Source organism: Hibiscus syriacus, unplaced genomic scaffold (genome assembly GCF_006381635.1).
Source record: "Hibiscus syriacus cultivar Baekdansim isolate YM2019G1 unplaced genomic scaffold, ASM638163v2 tig00112215_pilon, whole genome shotgun sequence".
NCBI lineage: Eukaryota > Viridiplantae > Streptophyta > Magnoliopsida > Malvales > Malvaceae > Hibiscus > Hibiscus syriacus.
The window spans coordinates 2,442,012-2,453,125 of NW_024063268.1; the positions used below are offsets into that span (position 1 = coordinate 2,442,012).

The following is an 11,114-nucleotide window of genomic DNA, read 5'->3' on the forward strand; positions in this document are numbered from 1 at the left end:
AATCTTCCAACGGTCTTTATTTCATTTCCACGTTTCAACAATATCAGGAAATACGGACGTACTTGATCCATGGCTCATAACCCATAAGGACAATTCATCATGTAAGTTCAATAGTGTTTCCAAACTCATCCAATCACCTATTTAATCCTCAGCCATTGATGTTACTTAGTTCGTTTAGTAAGCAAGTCTATCCCGATTACTTTAAAGTTTTCCAGAATAATTCAGACGTTTCTAAATTTCAAATACACGTTGTATTTCATTTCAGTTCAATTTATTCATATAATAAAGTCATTCTGGTATTCGTGTTGATTTGACTCACGTACCCACTTATTAGTACTATATGCACTCTAGAGTTGAGCTGAGCTAAGTACTTCCAGAATTATCATCGATCCAAATTTGAGAAGATGAACAAACATTCAAGTGGTACTTATATCATTCAGGTAATGATATAGCACTAACGTTGGTTGATCACTTAAGCTGTGTTCCATAACTTTTAAGAGTAGTAGTACATCTATGTTTATTTGGATTCCTTAATTAATCCAAGACATTTACTTATTCTAGGCCAATAGGGTATTTTGGTCATTTTGGTGCTCGACATTTTTCTATTCATTTCAAAGCTTGAGTATATCCATTCATTCCTGAGCTTGGTGACATTCTTGAGTCATTTCCATTCTAGGGGTATTTTGGTCATTTTACAAATCTAGAATATTTCAATCATTTCCTTCCGTTCGGTCTTATTATTTAATTCAAACTTATAATTTATGTCAGTCCCTTTTAACTATTCTAACAAAATATCACCATCGATAAATTATTATTCTTCACGTACTTACTCAAGTCGAAGATTTCCAAGTTAAATGCATTCTCAGATGTTACTAACGGATTATCAGAATTTTCCATACAAAAATAGGATCTCAATAATCAAATCAGTAATTTATCGGTTTAAAAACAAATTCTCATGTTACTTCCTCATTCAGAGTCAACTTGGACTATTTTTACCTCTCAAGGGCATTTTCGTAATTTCTTAATCAGATAATTTCGGTAGTAACTCTTAACGAAAATAATTATACTTTAGAGATCCAATGGTTAATTGTTTTCCCGAACATTCTTTGATCTCGAAATGATTCCTTAACAGACTTATAGTATCTTATACAAACCCTTTTAGGGTTAAAAACCAATTATCCAAATTTTCTAAGCAAAGCTAGCATTTCTTATACACATCTGTAATTATATCAGATCAATATGTATTTTCAGAGTTATTAACCAACTTCCAGGGACAATTCTTGTCATACTCAAACATAAGGGTATTTTCGTAATTTTACCATACCAGAGTATTCTCATAATTTCCCATCCAAGTACCTTTAACATTTAACATTTAAAATATAAGTTACAAATCCATGGCTGATTTCTTTATCACAAATCACACAACTTGTAATTTAATTCTAACATTCCCTCAATCTCTTATATTAATCATTCGATCCGAATTCAGTTATCGAATTTCTACCACATTCATATCGAGTGTATAAATTAATCAACTCCACAAAAGTGATCAACATTATCTTATTCATGCATTTACCAATATCAACATGTTCCATAAAGCATAAAGATGTAGTAAAGTATTACCTCGATTTTCATGCAATACTGATTGACCATAAAAATTCCATTCGAACGCCTTTGATCTTCAATTCAACTTCCAATAATTTCTCAGATACATATTAACATAGATTATATCAAAAACGAAGCTTAATTACGATAAACGGATTGAATCGGGTGATAAATCAGTGAAAATAGCTTACCGGGTTCGAATTTGGCGAAACGGACTTCGGATTTGGATTCAGGACAATGAAAGCATAAAATATGACTTTTCTGAAATTTGGAATTTTTGGTCAAAATCAAAGTCAACGGGTTTGACCGGCAATTTCAAGGCCTTCGGGTTCGAATTTCAAAAAATGGACTGCGGAATCGGATTTGGAACGTTGAAAAATGTCAGGATAGGTGTACTCGGTCAAAGTCAAAGGTCGTTTAATGCCCTGTCAAAGCCAATCAAAGTTTTGGTGAACATTGGTCAATGCCGGTCAACGGTTAACAGTCAATGGGTCGGGTCGGGTCAACGGGTCGGGTCAACGGGTCGGGTCGGGTCAACAGGTCGGGTCGGGTTGTGACCGGTCAAACCGGTCAACTCTGCTCCAAAACCGATCAAACTGATCATTTGGACCATCCCCACGCGCGGTGGCGGCGCGTGGGGGCACGTGGGGCCCCTTCCGGCTGCCTAAAAATCATGAAAAAATTCTTAAAAATTATTTTGAGCTATTCCGAGATACTTACAAATCTCGGTTCACAATTTTGAACGGCGGAGAGCTCGATTTCAATTAATCGGAAACTTTGACCGCTTCACCTCCTCACGCGCCGCCGTCGACGGAGACCAAGGATGACACCGGCGGACTCGGAACGATGCAAGGAACACGATGGTGCGAGAGGTGTCATAAACGGATACTCGGATCGTCGTGAATCGATGAAAAACCAATTGAAATCGAGTTATTACTGACGATACTTCCAACTGAAATTAACGATGAACGACGACGATTCACGATGAAAGGTTTGAGGGATTTTGTTCCTCGCTCGACAACGAACACGATGATAGTTTCGGCTCGTCGATCGGAGGTCGGACGACGAGTAGATCGGAGTTGAAAGAAGGGTTGAGAGGAAGAGGAAAACTGGAAACATACTGGAAATTGGGCACGGCAAATGAGGTTTATAATTCATCTCATAATAAAAATTGGTAAACCATGAGTTTAGTCACTAAACTTTCTACACTTCTTAAAACGGTCTACCAACTTTGAAATTTTACAATTTAATCCACTGTTTCTTTCAAAATACCAATTAAATCCACCACTTTATAATTTCTTAAATTTAACCCCTAAATTGGGGTGTTACATTAATATTAATCAATAATAATAAAACGTCGATTAAAGGATTATGTTAAATTCTTCTTTCAAAAAAAATATTATTATTAGAGAGAAAAAATGATTGAAAATGGAAAATACACCATCATCTTTGCTTCTTGTCCAATTCAAAAATCAACCTTGAAGATCCGGTAGATTCTTGATGATATCTCCCGGATCTTGCTTTCCCATTTTCTTCCATTCCCACCCTTTTAAACCCCCTCTTTCGCCTTCTTCCTTATCCACTTCCCCTTCTTTTTCTTCTTCTTCTTTGTCTAACAATCATGGGAATGGCTAGTCATTCTCAGTTCCATGTACTTGCCGTTGATGATAGTCTCATTGATAGAAAACTTATTGAAAGGCTTCTCAAGACCTCTTCTTATCAAGTTAATCCTTTTTTTTTGGGTAAAAACAATTCTTTAATTGAGAAACACAAGATGGGTTGAATTTGATGTTTGTGTTTTACAGTTACTGCAGTTGATTCTGGGAGTAAGGCTTTGGAGTTTCTTGGATTGAATGATATGAATGAAGATGAAGAAAGGAACTCGAGTGTTGCATCACATGATGAACAACAAGCGAGAGTGAATTTGATCATCACTGATTATTGCATGCCTGGAATGACAGGCTATGATCTCCTCAGAAAAATCAAACAATCTTCATCATTTAAGGATATACCTGTTGTTATCATGTCTTCTGAGAATATCCCATCAAGAATCAACAGGTTTGTAGTTTGTATAACATTTTTTTTCAAAGTTTGATAGTAGTAATAACTAAGAAAGTGACATGAATTTTATCAAAATCAGATGCTTGGAAGATGGAGCTGAAGAGTTTTTTTTAAAGCCAGTTCAATTATCAGATGTAACCAAGCTGAAGCCTCGTCTCATGAAAGGAATTACATCTAAAGAAACGAAATCAAACGTTAACAAAAGAAAGGGTATGGAAGAAATTCATTCCCCTGATAGAACAAGAGCCAGATACAAGGAATTGGAAGTTGTCTAATCTGTTATTTTCTCGGGAAAATTTTCTGGGTTTCTCTCTCTTTTATTTTACCTTTTGGTTTCTGGATACAAAGTGAGATGAACCAATTGTACTCAACTCTTTGATGTATACAAAATCATTGTATAGAATTTTGATTTCAGTATCAAAGGAGAGAAAGCTACATAGTTATGCTTTAGAGTTGTATACTTGTATGGATTATGGAATCTAAGCTTCCAAATGTAAATTACCAGAGCGAGAATTATAAACTCATTTTTGATGGTTGATTAACAGATTTTCTCCTCTGCCTCTGTCTTTGTATCACACTTTCCTATTTTTCGTTCAGTTTCTCAGTAAACAACCACTATTTGTACGCTCTGTAGAATGCAACAATAAGCAATAAGGGGAAAGCAAGAAAAATTCGAACAAGATTCATAGGGAACTTTCTCAACAAATGAGAAATGGTAAATTAGTATTGATAAAGCAGAGCCAAAGTCGTTCTACTTAACTGGATTACATCCCATGCGGGCTTAGAGAAAGCTACAAAGAACTATGATATGGAGCTTAACTCATTTTACTGATCAGGTCATTGATTTCATCTTCGCGATTTCCGGCATCTCGCCCTTCTTTATATGGAAGTTTCTTCCCCTGGATATTCATCTTCTGGCTTGAACAACCTCGTCGAAATGTGGACTGACATTTGCGATTGTGTATGATATCTTCTATGCATATGATGCCATATTTTCCCAATGTCAGACAAACAAGGAAATTTAGTTGGGAACATTACAAACCTTAGGACAAAGTTGAATTGGGAACTTCAACTGTAGACTCTGTTAATACCTGCTCGATGATGTTATTATCAGTCAGAGGATCTGCTTTCTTGTCACCCCTTGCATAACCTTTCTTGTAAACAAGATCCTTCACACTCTTAAGATTAGGGTATCTGCATAAAACAATTTTATTGTTGTAAAGGTTTTGTCTGGGAATGCTTCTCTAAACGAGCTTCTTCAACAAACTTCTCTAATGCAAAAGCATCGCTTTTCTAGCTTCTTGGTTTGAGTCAATAATCACCTTTTAAACATGAATTTTTTGCTGAAAATGAGTTGTTTGGGAATGCTTTAACGTTTGAAACAGAATTTTGAGCGAAAAGCACTTACATAAGCATTTTCAAACAACCCGGGTTACAAAACTTGAAGAAACAGATATAAAAGAAATATGAATTCTAACTCAATACACTACTGTATAACTTCATGCCATTGTAAATATAACGTAATCCATATAGCTAGCGTAAGATTCTAGTCTATGCTACTCAGAGTAGAGCGTGAGTGTTGGATGCTGGTATAATTACATGAAGAGTCCTCTGTGTTTATGCATCTTCTAAAGGATAGATGGTTGCAAAATTTATGACAGATAGCAAATTCCTCAACAGGCATCCTATATGAAGAAGTATCATGAAGCCTTTTTTTGTCAGGACGCACCACTAGGCTCTACCCATAATCCTCCTACTCCTAAACTATCCGAGATAAAAGCTTTAATTCCACCATGAATTAATAGAGAGTTCAACCTCAAAACATGTTATAAATCAAAATGTCTCTGATTGATAAGATTAAATAATATATCCAGTATTTGCTTGATAAAAGGTTCACAGAAAGCAGTGGCAGGTACCATCACAATGAAATCCCAATAGCAACTCACTTTGGATTCTAGATAGTTGATGACCAAGAACAATTTGGCGTGGCAAGTTCCAGAATTCTCTTCACGGAAATAAGGTGTATGTTGATTGCCAAGTGTGGACGCCTAACCTTAAACCCTAAATCGTAAAACGACCATACACATACACTACACTAGAGAATAGAAATCATCAACACACAAGGAGTAGCCCCTTATAATTTATGACTTCTCACATCAAATGATTTAGTATTTTACATTGACCGAAAAATATAATTCCAAAGAACAAAGGTTGCTTTGCTTTCGTACCCATAAGTGACATGACTCCACGCCTCCACCTTCTGAAGCATGTCTATTACACCCTTAGTTGCCTTCACAAAGACACCACTGAAAACTTTCCTCAATCTTAGTTTGTATAGGATCTTTCTTGTTTTTGGATGCATATCGTTTTTGCTGCAAAACAAAGAAAAAAATATAATAGCTGGAAACAAATTAAAGGAAATATTCTGAATAAGATTGAGGCAGAAAAGATATGGAACACCCTCCGACCGATATGGTGACCCGATCCAATCTGATGTGTCAAATTAGGTTTACCGAAGCGGCCCACGGTAAAAATACTTGAAAAATAAACTTTTTGATAGACCAGTTAAAAATCGTAAAACAATTTATAAATAAACACATGTTCATAAAATCATTCACATATCAAAACATAATTCAATCATACAGCATACCATAACTCAGTATAAAAACAAATGTGACCTACATGCCCCTTAATTACATCTGTACTGCAAGTGACACTAAAGGAACTCCCACTATCGATCGACAACTGCACAGGATCGATTCTTTAACCTGAAATGGTAAGTAATAGAGTGAGCTTTGGAAAGCTTAGTAATATAAAATTATCAGATGATGCTGAATGAAAGGAGGATATATGGTAAAACAAAAAACTTTCTTATTGATTCAGGAAACTATAAGTTTTCGTGATGAGCTAAGATTTATGTAATTAATTTTTCAGGTAATAGATAGGAAACCTACAGTCTAGAGGAAACATTCAGAGAGACGGATTTAGGAGATCTAAATATCATATCTAGTGTGTTCCCACAAAACCAGAATAAATGTAATCATAGTTTAAAAAAAATAGTAGTTTATTTTAGTAAAAAAATATTTTTAAACACTGTAATACCTTTTAACCGAATGTCGATATGCAATTCCCCAGAACTGCATTCATAAGGGCTTACCCTAAGCCCATTGGGCATAGGAGCCAAACTAAGGGAACATATTGGGTCCGTAAGGACTTACCCTAGTCGAAGCGTAGGAGCTACCTGAGGGGAGTACCTCAAATGAGATACCCTAAGGGATTGTCTTAGGGTCCATAAGGTCTTACCACTTGGCCTATTGGCCCATAAGCCCACCCAAGGGTCGACTTAGGTCCATAAGGAATTACCAGCTTGATCGGAGTTGAACTTACAAAACTCCATAATAGATCCAGAATGGTACCCTAGTATAAAATAAGTTAAATAGTAAACAATAATATCAGAATCAGGAGTCAGATGTATCTAGTATCAGAAATCAGAAACTAAGAGATCATAAACCATGTTTTTTATTTCAAAAATCATAGTCATACTTTTAAAATCAGAGAAAAAATTTATGTGCATAAGGAACACACTAGAGGATTCAAATATCTTTCCAAAGGCACACCTTGATTATCAGGAAGGGAAACACGAACTTCTACAAATCGATCAGATTTCATAAACGAGATTCCTACTAAAAGGGTTCAATTATAACGGATATAATCAGACATTCAGAAAATGATGCTTCAAGACCATTTAGGATTTCGGGCGAATAAAAAAGGTATTCAAGAACCTTACATCAGAATTATTTAATATTCAGATGCAATTGTAATGATTTCATTACTCGAGTTATTAGGGGTATTTTAGTCATTTTACCATCGATAGAAATTCTAATAATAGGACTAATGAGGATAACACAGTAAATTTGCAGCATTCCATACTTTTAATGATTCATCAGACTTTTAAATCCCATCAAACAAATCAAAGTTCAATAACACGATATTTACTGGTTATTTAGACAAAAACACTTCACGAATATTTATTTCTTGCGATCGACTGCATTATATACTTGAACATATCATCTTTACAAACCATCATTGAACCTAACTTGAGGAGGCAGACTTATATTCAGGTGGTATTCCTTTCCAATATTGTAATAGTCACAAAGAGGATTTATATACTTAGGTTGTACTCCAAAACCTTTAGGGGCGTTACAATATTTAATGCTTCATCAGGTCTTTCAGAACTTATCCACAAACATTTCCTTGATCCAGGTCATGAGGGCATTTAGTTCATTACAATACTCAAGGTTATCTTGGTCATTTCAGAGCTCGAGAGTATTTTATTCATTTGAGTACTTAGGTTATTTTGGTCATTTTCTTCGATTAAGTTGCATGTATTAACTCCAGTTTTTGGTCTTCGGGTGTTTAGTCTAAAAATTAGAAATTTCGAGTCTTTTACCCTCTCGGAGGTCAGAAACTGATTACTAAAATTATATAAACATTTAAAGATTTAACATGTGAGTCAGTAAGTTTATCGAGTCAAATATGGGTCCTCAGATCAATTCCACTATAAGGGTCAATTTGGGTCATTTTGATCTCACAAGGGTAATTTCATAATTTCTTATCAATCTTCTAGTCTCTTATACGAGTTATCCGAGTATTTTTCTGACAGATTATGAACTTAAACATATAATTCATGCTTATATCAGGCAAAGTATAAATTTCCATGTCATTACCACTATCAGAAGTAAGTCATGTCATATTTGTATCTCAAGGGCATTTTTGTTATTTCATAACCAATAATTTTAGGTATTAAAATCCTTTACAAGCACCACTTGAAAATTAATGTTTCGATATTAATTGCTTAATTAAACAATCACTAAGGTTAGGGTTTCCTACTGGTCTCCTAAATTTCAATAGCAATCATTCTGGTCTTAATCGATTTATCGTCATTTTACTGAAATCAGTATGGGTTTAGAATACTTAATATTTATTACGCCTCAAACATATTTATCTATACATCAACTAATTACCTATCATGTACCATAAAGCATGCAAAAATGTAGTAATGTATTACCTCGATTTTTGAGTCATATCGATCGACCATTTAAAGTCCATTCGATCTCTCTCGAACTTGAATTCAATGTCCCATAATATCTTGGATACAAAGCAAAATGAATTACGTTAGAAACAGAACTTAATCAGAAATGAATTGAGTCAAGAGATAAAATGCTGAAAAACAACTTACCGAATTCCAATTCGGCAAAACGGACTTCAAATTCGGACACAGGATGTCGGAAAACATAGAGTATGTGTTGAAAACATTTTGATATTTCGATATAACAAATTAAGATAAATGAATTTTAAGATTTTCTAAAAGATATTCTAAGTATATTCGAATATCAAAATATTACTCCAAATCTTTCAAATGCCATTTTTAATCCTTAATCAAGTGTAAAATTAATTTTTAATCTTAAAATAATTTCAAAACAATTTTACAAAGTATTTCAAACCGTTTCAAAGCCAAAAATTCCAGATTGTCTAAAGGGAACTGATTCCCCCCAAGGGGGTACCGATTCCCCCCCAAGGGAGTACCGATTCCCCCTGAATGGTTTGGATCCAAGAAAAACAGAATGCTCGGAGGGAACCGATTCCCCCTGTCTAACGGTCGAAATATTTGAATTTTACACTGCATGAACCGATTCCCCCCACTCTCCAAGCAGTTTTATTAATTGTTTTCACACAATAACGACTCTATTGACTCCACTAATGGTCCCCAACATTCAGAATCAATTGAAGAAGTTTATAAACAAGTTTAGAAGCCATTGATCAACAACAATTATCATGAATTGAGAGAGAATCAAAGAGAAAGCATCAAACTCATTGTTTGAGCACTTCAAGCCTATTTTTCATTCAATATTCATTGTTCTTTCAAGAACACCATTTGTGCTCTATTGTATTTATCCTTGAGTTTTCTTTCTTTGTTCTAGAATTGTGCAAACAATATACCTTATGAGGTTTTCCTTGTAAGTTTGCAAATTTGTGTATTTCTCTTTGAAAAAGAGTGTGCTCAAGAATTTGGGGTATAATTCTTGAGGGAGTTGTAAGGTTACTCTTTGTCCTCAAAAGAAAGAACAAATTAGTGAATTTGTTGGAAAATCCTTAGTTTGGATAACTAAGGTAGTGGACGTAGACTTTGGTTGAGAAAGTCGAACCACTCTAAATCGTTGTGCAAATATTTTCAATTTTCTACAAAAGCTTCCACCAAAATTTTTATTGCCAATTCACCCCCTCTTGGTCAATTCCATCGATCGATTAACTCAATAATTCGTATCAGAGATTAACTCATTTGAAGGTTTAACCACCTCTTGAGTAGATCTGGGAAGAGTTAAATCGATAAAGATGGTGTCCACTTCCGGTTCATTCTCCATGGAAGAATCCAGACCAATTAACGTGCCTCCACACTTCAATGGAACAAATTATCGTTGTTGGAAGAAGCTTATGATGATATTTATCCAAGCATTTGATATGGAAGCTTGGATGATGATCGAGAAAGAATATTCTTCTCCTACAAAGAATGCAAAGAAGTGGAGTGATCAAGAACGGAAGAAAGCTCAACAAAATACAAAGGCTATGCACATGTTGTGTTGTGCAATTGATCTTAATGTATATAAAGGAGTTTCTTCTTGTTCAAATGCCAAGGAGATGTGGGATAAGCTTAAGGAGATCTATATAGACAAGGAAGAAAAAGAACCAATAAAGGTGATGTCTCTATTAGCTCTCACAGAGCCAAAGGAATCTTCTAACTCAAATAGATTAAATTCAAAATCTTTTAATGAGTTACAAGATGCTTATGATGAATTATTTTCGGAGTTTGAGACCATGAACTCCAAATACAATAAATTGATTTCTAAATTGATTGCTAAAATTGATCTTCTTTTGAAAGCTAAAACAGACTTGGAAAATCAAAATGAAATGTTGAGAAATGAGTTAGAGCTTTCAAAAATAAAATCTGAAAACTTTGAAAAAGAAATTTTCAAATTAAACAAACTTCTTCTAGAAACGAAAATGGATTTTGAAAATCAAAATGAAATCTTGAAGAAGGATTTAGAGCTTTCAAAAATGAAATTTGAAAGTATTGAAAAAGAAAATTTCTATTTGAAAGTTAAGCTTGAATGTTTAACAAAAGAAAAAGATATCATTTTAAATAATTCATCTAGTTCAATAATGACAATATGTTCACATTGTCATTATCATGGTCATAAGGAACATACTTGTCCTTTAAAGAAAGGAAAACGATTTAAAATTAGACAAATATGGGTTCCAAAAGGAACAGAGGCATTGAAACTAATGTTCAAGGATCCAAAGCAATTTGGATACCAAAATCTACTTAAATGTCTCTTGTAGGTGTGTGGGAGCAATGGTGATGAAGATGATGATATTCAAGATGCTCTAGCCAC

At 34.5% G+C, this 11,114-nt stretch overlaps 2 pseudogenes; one reads left to right on the forward strand and one right to left on the reverse strand.

Annotated features, from left to right (window-relative positions):
- The first annotated feature begins 3,030 nt into the window (after positions 1 to 3,030).
- On the forward strand, positions 3,031 to 3,938 carry LOC120175782 (annotated as a pseudogene).
- Positions 3,939 to 4,393: 455 nt separating this feature from the next.
- On the reverse strand, positions 4,394 to 6,806 carry LOC120175720 (annotated as a pseudogene).
- Between the last annotated feature and the right edge of the window lie 4,308 nt (positions 6,807 to 11,114).